Source organism: Castanea sativa, chromosome 5 (assembly GCF_040712315.1).
Source record: "Castanea sativa cultivar Marrone di Chiusa Pesio chromosome 5, ASM4071231v1".
In the NCBI taxonomy this organism is placed as follows: Eukaryota; Viridiplantae; Streptophyta; class Magnoliopsida; order Fagales; family Fagaceae; genus Castanea; species Castanea sativa.
Window position 1 is genome coordinate 22679102 of NC_134017.1, and position 8394 is coordinate 22687495.

General features: G+C 37.0%; 1 pseudogene; it reads right to left on the bottom strand.

Moving 5' to 3' along the window:
• Positions 1-7153, bottom strand: part of LOC142634941 (palmitoyl-acyl carrier protein thioesterase, chloroplastic-like) — a 46187-nt pseudogene extending 39034 nt beyond the window's left edge.
• Positions 7154-8394: the final 1241 nt, after the last annotated feature.

The window sequence follows — 8394 nt, forward strand, 5'->3', positions numbered from 1 at the left end:
ATGGATCGGTCTCAATCTTTTAATGCTCCTCCATATTTTGATGGAAGCAACTATGAATTTTGGAAATTTCGTATGAGGCCATTCCTATGCTTTATTGATAAGAGTATTTGGGATGCTGTAGATATTGGATGGACTAGGCTGGAGGCTGCCAAATTCACATGGGATCGGGCAGCTCTTGCGGTAGCTATTGCTAATAGCAAGGCTTCAAATGCTATTTTCTATGGTGTTTCTCCTGATGAATTTCACAGAATCTCTCATGTTACGATTGCCAAGGAGGCGTGGCAAATTTTGGAAATGACATATGAGGGAACCAAAAAGTTGATAAACACCAACCTCCAAATGCTTACCACACGGTTCGAAGAGCTGAAGATGAGTGAAGACAAGTCATTCGACTCATTTTATGGGAAGCTTAATGAGGTGGTAATTGGAAAATCTAACTTAGGGGAAAAGACGGATGACTCCAAGATTGTAAGAAAAATACTACGATCACTACTGGAGAGTTTTTGTGCAAAGGTCACTGCCATTGAAGAGAGCAAGGACCTCGATGAGATCAAAGTTCAAGAACTCATTGGCTCATTTCAAACTTATGAGCTACCCGTACCATCACAACAGAAGAGCAAATCTCTTGCTCTAAAGACCATCAATGAGAGAGTGGAAGCTCAAGACTCATCAGATGAGGATGAGGTCGAAAAAGATGTGGCGTATCTTGTTAAGAACTTTCGAAAGTTCTTGAAGTTCAAAAAGAATGGAAAGTTTGTTGACAAGGGAAAATCCTTAAATACCTATAAGGGGAAGAAGGATTTCAAAAAGAAAGATAGGAAGGATTCTTAATCCTCTCAAGGAATCACTTGCTATGAATGCAACGGTCATGGACATCTCAAGAAGGAGTGTCCAAAATATTTGAGAGGGAAGGGTAAAGTGTATGCCACTACTCTTAGTGACTTAAACTCCTCTAATTCAGACTCAGAAGAAAGCTATGACGGAGAAGGAAACTACTTTGCATCTATGATCATTGCTCACGTGGAATCTTTAGATGAATTGAGTATGTTAGTGGAAGAACTTGGTGAGCACACGGAAGTGGAGTAAATGGGGATAGTGGAGAAATCTGATTATGAGGAAGTTGGAAGGACAATGGGGTTACAAGAAACCTATAATGCTCTTCTTGAGAAGACCGGTGAATATGCAAAAGTGGCTAAAGTAGCCATTAAGAAAATGAAGAAAGCAGAGCAAGATTATAGAAGTCTTCTAGTGCAGTACAAGGAGACAAAATGTGAAGTTGAGACGCTGAACGGAGAGTTAACCGAAGCCTACTCAAAGATCAAGTTTCTTGAGCTTGAAGTGATTCAAGCTAATGCTATAGTAGAGCAAGTCTCCTCCAAAAAGCTTGATGAAGTTTTTGCACATCAAAAGCCCTTTTCTGACAAGTGCAGTTTAGGATACACCGGAGAGAGCAGTTCAAGTGCAAATATTTCCAAGGACATAAAGTTTGTGAAAGCTGAGGAACTGATGGCAGCAACTTCAGCTGTTGAGAAAGTGAAGTTTGAGAAGAAGCGGAATGTGATTAACCAACGGTTTTTGACAAAGCCTCCTAACCAATCAGCGGTTAAATCCAAGGCTAAAGGGAAATCACTCCCAAAGTCACAAACAGGTCCGAGAACTCAACATTTCTGCAAGTATTAAAGAATTAAAGGACATACCAGACCTAATTGCCATAAGCTTCAAGCATTAAAGAATGCAAGTGCCCAAAGGAAAAGAGGACCAAGAAACAGCAAAAGGAATTAGATTGCTAAGCAATCAAAAATTGAAGAAAGTGATCACAGAGTAAGGGACGTGATGAAGATGATTGAAGCATTCACCACCTGTTTGGCAAACATCAACCTCAGGTTTGAGAATTGTAAGACAAGTACCCAATCCTATAAGGATATCACCCCAAATGCATGTGCTGTGTGGGTGAAGAGGGGTACACATGCATAAGCACTACAACATGTCCATGCATTAATACTTCCTATGTAATAGGACTTTGATTGGTTGTGTGTTCTCTATTTTTGAAAATTTTCGTTTGTTTGTTTTTTTCTTTGAATGTCTTTACATTTTTTTTTATCAATCTTTACTTGTTTTTGTGTCAAAAATCCAAAAACACATAAAAAGTAGAAAATTCAAAAGCTTTGCTTTGCATTATTGTGCTATGTCACTCGCATGTTTTGCCTTGTACCTTCATACAAATGGCCTTGTGTATTTACGAGCGTAGCTTGTTCTTTTTGCACTCATATCCTTGTAGGAAAAATCTTGACATCTATGTGACTGTTGTAAATAGATCTTCAAATTTGTCATGAATGATTAGTCAATGGTTTTGATGATCTTGAATCTTGCATAAACTTGTGCCTATATATCTTTCCACCTTTTATTTTTTTGCTTAAAGAGCTCAATAAATGTAAATCTCAAAATGAAAAGAAATAATGAGCTGCAAAAGCCGTCGCACATACTAGTATTTGACTAGGAAAAAGGCAAAGCGACTTTTATGAAATTGTGTGGTGCCTAAAAGCCAAAGGCTTACTCATCAAATTGAAATATTAAAAATTCCAGACATCGATCTCAAAAAGAGATGTAAAGATCAAAATGATCAAATGTTATGAATTGTAAAGAAGCCAAATGAAAAGCTTTTGAGTTTATGTATTCAAGTTGTGTGGGAGGTCATATATGCATATTTCTATAATGGAAATTGGTCACTCTTCCTAGTACTAATTGTGTATGCCTTGGTTGAATTGATCATTGAAGCTTCACATTAGACTAAGGACTCTCATATTTGATATCCACACACTTCACACATGTCTATGTTCAATGAATGCCTTATTCATTTGTGTGATTGTACTTGATTAAATGTGTTGCACATGCACAATCATATGTTGATCAAACACACACACACACAAAAAAAAAAAAAAATTAAGTGTTTTAATTGTTTTTGGAAAGTGTTTTTGTTTTGAAAAATTTCAAAAATGTGCAATTCTGTTTTGGCGATTCTGTCTTGCTGGTGAAGCTAGTCATGAGCCCCCAGTCGCAAGCTTACTCAGAAGCTTTCGCGACTCTCTGGCGGGTCAAGCCCTTAGTCGCGAAAAAGACTTAGAAAAATTTCAAAATTTCAGGGTTTTTGTCATCTTTGCGACTCACTAGGGTGACTGGTTCACGAGTGGAAGCTCCAGTCACAAGGTTTACTCAGAATGATTCTTGACTCTCTCACGACTTTCTCGCTGGTGGATCTTCCCGTCGCGAAAAAAACTTAGACAAATTTTGAAAAATTTGTCACACGAGTTTTTGGCAACTCGACTTGGTGACTTGTTCGCGACTTATTCCAGTCGCGAAAAACACTTGTTTTGCACATTGAGGGTTATTTTCAGGACATTTTTTATAAACTTTTCATTTTCCCTCGCACATTGTGACTGTTCATTGTCTTGTCTATTCCTCTCCCTCACAAACTCACCGTGTTCTATAAAAAATCTTACATTTTCTTCATCATCTCTTCACTAATCTTCAAGAAAAGGTATGAGTTTTCTATTTTTCTCAAAGCATTTCTTGTTTCTAGCCCTTGATTTCTTGGATTTTGAGTTTTCATTGAGTTTTGCAAAATATGATGTTCGAATATGGTTTGGGTATTTTTTGATAAGTTTGGTGTATGGATTTTATTGATGCGATGCTTATCATACATGTTTTCATGTTTGATTCTCATTCTTGAGTAGTATATGATGTTTATGTTGTGTTGTGCATATCATACACATAAAGAAATGTCTCTTGTTCTTTGTGCCCTAGTTTGCTCACTTTTGCATCTGATGCGCGCGCACACACACACACACACACGTTTTGACATGTTTCAATGTTTATTGTCATAATTTCACCATGTCTTGATGATTCTAGTTGTCACATGTCAATTTTCTTTGTTTTCCCCTATGTGTGTGTGTGTGTGTGTGTGTGTATATATTCTCAGGGTGATAATTCAAAATCTCTTCTTAGGGACTAACTTGTTGCTAATCAAGTTTATTGTTCTTTCTCTTGCTTTTCAATATTGCATGTCATAGCTTGCTAATGTCTCTCTTCAAGAAATCAGTTGTAAAAGGAAGTAGCAGCAAAGGTAACGAACCTGTGATCGATCTGGACAACTTCACCCCTAAGTCCAAGAAGACTCGGTCATCCTCAGGCTTTTATGATATTGAGAAGTTTAGATCCTATGTAGCAGCTCAAAGATATGATAGTTACTTCAAAGATGCTCCCATGTTGGTAGAAAGGGTGGTGGATCAGGAATCTCTTCTTGATACGAACATTCCGAAATGGTTCGCCACCAAGGATTGAAACTTTCTTCTGACTAGCTTTGAGGAACCATATGAGAATATGGTCAAGGAGTTTTATGCAAATGCTATTTTCAGAAGGAGATGAGCTGAAATGTTAGGTTCGAGGAAAGAGTTTCACGGTGACACCAACCTATCTTGTAGATATTTTACGCATCAATCAACCAATGTTCCTAAAGCCACCAGTGTATGATGACTTGTATCCGGAAGAGGATTTACTTCGGGAAACTCTAGGAGTAAACTTGGAATTTTCTCCCAATGGGAAATCAATTAGCATTTCATCACTATCTTCTGAATTGAGGGTACTCATAACACTCATGTTCCACAACCTCTACCTTCTCTCTAGCACCGGATACATGAATCTTGGTAGAGCTTTGTTCCTTCATGACCTGGTCAATGAAGAAGAAATTGATATTTGCTCTCATATCTTTCACATTTTGAGCAAAACTGCTGAAAGAACTACCTCAAGGAATTGCGCTCCTTTTTGTTGCCTCATCTCAAAAATATTGAAGCTTAAAGGTGTTCATCCAACAAACAACGAGCATCCCTATCCTCAGCCGAGTCCTATCAACATTCAGACTCTGCATGCCATAATTGGTCATAGCAAGAAAGGGATCAAGCTAGAATGTAATGCTCCTCAAGGTGGTGCACAATCTAGTTCTCATTCAAATGATGAGAAGTTGGCCAACATCCTTGCCTATATGCGAGATCTTAGCACCAAAGTCTCCGGTCTAGCATCTCTCATGTATTTTCACCACACTCGGTTTGATACAAAATTCACATCTCTCCAAAAAAAATTGGACCAAATCCAAAGGAAGCTCATGGAAGATGAAGATTAGCTGTTTCATAACAAAAGGGGGAGATGATACCATGTCTTGATAGGGGGAGATAGAGCTAGATCAAAGGGGGAGCATTGGAGATGATGAAGAACAAGAATAGCAAGGGTAGAAAGAAAAGCAACCGTAGCAAACTTATTTAATATTGTGTTTCTTGTGTATTTTTATTTCATGTTTGATGTTGTGTTTTTATCTATGCATGCTTTCGTTTGTACCTTTGCTTTGTAGCTTAGTACTTTTAGTTAATGTTATGCATTTCCTTTAGTACGTCTCTCTTGTGCCCTTGTTGGATTTTATATCCTTGATGCAACTACCTTGTGTTTTTGTATCGGTTAAGGGTTAGACATGCCAATGATACTTTGCATAGAGCTTATTAGCTTGCATGTCCAAATGTTCATTCCTTGAGTGAATGTTCATTGTGATCACTGTTTATAGTGATTGTTCATATTTGGTCAAGTCATGCTTTATTGCTTTAATCTTTACTACTTGATCGCATTATGCTTGCTCCATATGCATTTCAAGATTACTGCTTACAATGATCATCTTATGTTATTGTTTTCAGGAAAAAATCTTGTTCGTATGGTTCAAGCGCTTCACAGTTTCTAGAGTTAGGTGTGAGTGAGTTTTGACAAATGTTCCTAACTCACATGTTAAGTCTAGAGTCTGTTTTAGGGTTTTGTCACGGAATAGCCAAAATGGGAGATTGTAAGGTTGAATTTATTCAATCATGTGTTGACTCTATTCTGTGCCAAATTTGCTTGTATTTTAGCAATTAAATACCCTGTATTTAGGTGGGAATTATGTAAGGGTAGTGTTTAAGAGAGTGTGAAAAAACCTTAAATGTGTGCACTCAAGAGGAGCCTCACTACTAGCTCATGACTGGTGAGTCGCCAAAGGTGGCACACGTGTGGAGCATGCTAGGGAGCTGAAGGGTTGTGACAGTTGGAGCACTACAAGACAAAGCTTCCAATCTGGCCAGGCAGTTAGCTCGCGACTCATTCCAGTTGCAAGGTTGAGTCACCAGAATGCCTTGTTTGGATAAACCTGGCATTTCACATTCCTCATACACCCTACTATAAATACCCTTATACCCACGAAATGTAGAGGGCCTCCAGAGAGAATTTTGAGAGAGAAACCCTAGAGAAAAATAAGATTGACTCATCCACAATCTTCATCCTTTGATTCTCCAAATTCCTCTATTCTCACCCTTTCCATTGATATATTCTTAAGAGGTACATTTAGCCAAATCCTTATCTCACCATACCCATATCAGTGAGGAAGTGTTTTGGTGTTTGGAAAGCAGTTCAAAAGGGACCAATTCATTTAGTTGATGCAATGGGCTTATTGCGGGATCCGGTAAGCTAAAGAAGATAAGGTTCGGCGTAACCCTGTTGGAGTAAGAAGCTTGAAGGGCTTAGGTGCACTGAGTAGATTAGGCTTGGAGGGTCTTCTGCTATTCATGTATCCCAACTTCATTCTCTAGTGGATTATTGACCACTTGGAGGGCGACGGAGAGGTTTTTCGCCGAGTACTTCGGTTTCCTCTTCGATAACACATCGGCGTGTTATCTTTGTGTTTGCATCTCTCTTCCCTTACTCTTTACCTTTTAATTGCTGTTGTGTTTGTAATTAATTATGGTTTAGAGTGTGTTACCAATTTGGGTTTGGCTTATATTCATCATTCCGCACATATTTTGTTTGTATATAAGCTTGTGTTGGTAATTTTGGAATTGGGGGTCTAAACGTTCATAGGTGTTTTACTTTTACACACTATTTGAACTTTCAGTACCTTTTTTCTGGGGAGGTCCTTTAGTCTGCCCCTTAACCTGAAAAGCATGGAGAGGAGGAGCATCTGGCTTATTTCCAGTGGTATTTAAGCTATATTGCTTCTTCTTGGCCAACACATAGTGGGCTTATACTTTGAAGAAGATTGTGATGGAATGAGCAACCTCAAGACTGTTGGGGAGACCAAACCTGTTACCATGATGAGATGATGAGGAGACAATACTAGGATTAGTGTATAGATCAAATCTGTATATAGGATTAGTGTATAGACAATACTACGATTGATTATGTGCACTTATCCTTTTAGCAAAAAGTAGCCAAAAGTCGTCCTATATATATATATATATATATATATATATATATATATATGAAATTCTAAATGAACCTGATGCCCAAGGGTGTATCTTTTTAAATCTTAATATAACCTTTGTTCCCCCATTAGGGAGGGGACAAGCTAAGTCAGGGATTAATATCATTAATTAGCTTAGTGGAGACTAGGATGAGGAATAGGTTCCCTAGACCTACCATTAATACCATCATAATATATTTATAAAAAGTTTGTTAATATGTGCTATTGAGGTTAAAAGGTACGCAGCATTGTCAATATGTACTATGGATATTAATTTTCTTGCTTGTTATATGAAGTTTTAGTGTTTTTTTTTTTTTTTCCTGAGAAACAAGATTTAGTATTTTCAATATGTACTATTGGTATTAAACTTATTTATAAAAAGTGTCAATAAGGGGGTCAAACCCTAAGAGATTCAACTCCATACTTAAAGAGAGTATCTCATGAGACATCTCTCTAACAATATGTGAGATTCATATTTGTGGGATCTACACATCTTGTATGAGAGATGATATTGTTCCTTAGAACAATAATTAATAAATATAAATTACAATTTGTAATTTATAGAACAACAATAATAAAAAAGTAAAGATATTTTACGAAATTTACATTTACCATAAAATACTAGAAAAATGAAGAGATATTACCTTGATGATACTTCAAGATCATCTCATGAAATGATAAATAGATTACCATCAATTCATGAATTTTTTTGGGTGGCAGAGTTGAAGTGTGGACTAAGTCACTATCTTGAGACAATACTCACCATCTACGAATTTATCTGACATAGTAGAGAAATAATTTATACACATTATCCCCAAGATACAATAGTCCAGTCACCTTGCTAATTATCTTTAAAAGCTTATACCACTAGTAAGATATGAAACTCTCAATAGGACTTTCTTTATCCATAAATAGTTTAAAGGGGATATCTATTTTTTATTCATAAGAAGAGGAAAATATAACGCAAATATTTGTTGCAGCATGTAAATGTGAGAAGATAAAACTAACCCTATTTCGTCTTACTATATCCACACTTTTTCTATACATATATGTTTACCTAACTCTATTTTTATAGTGGCTTCTAGTTAACT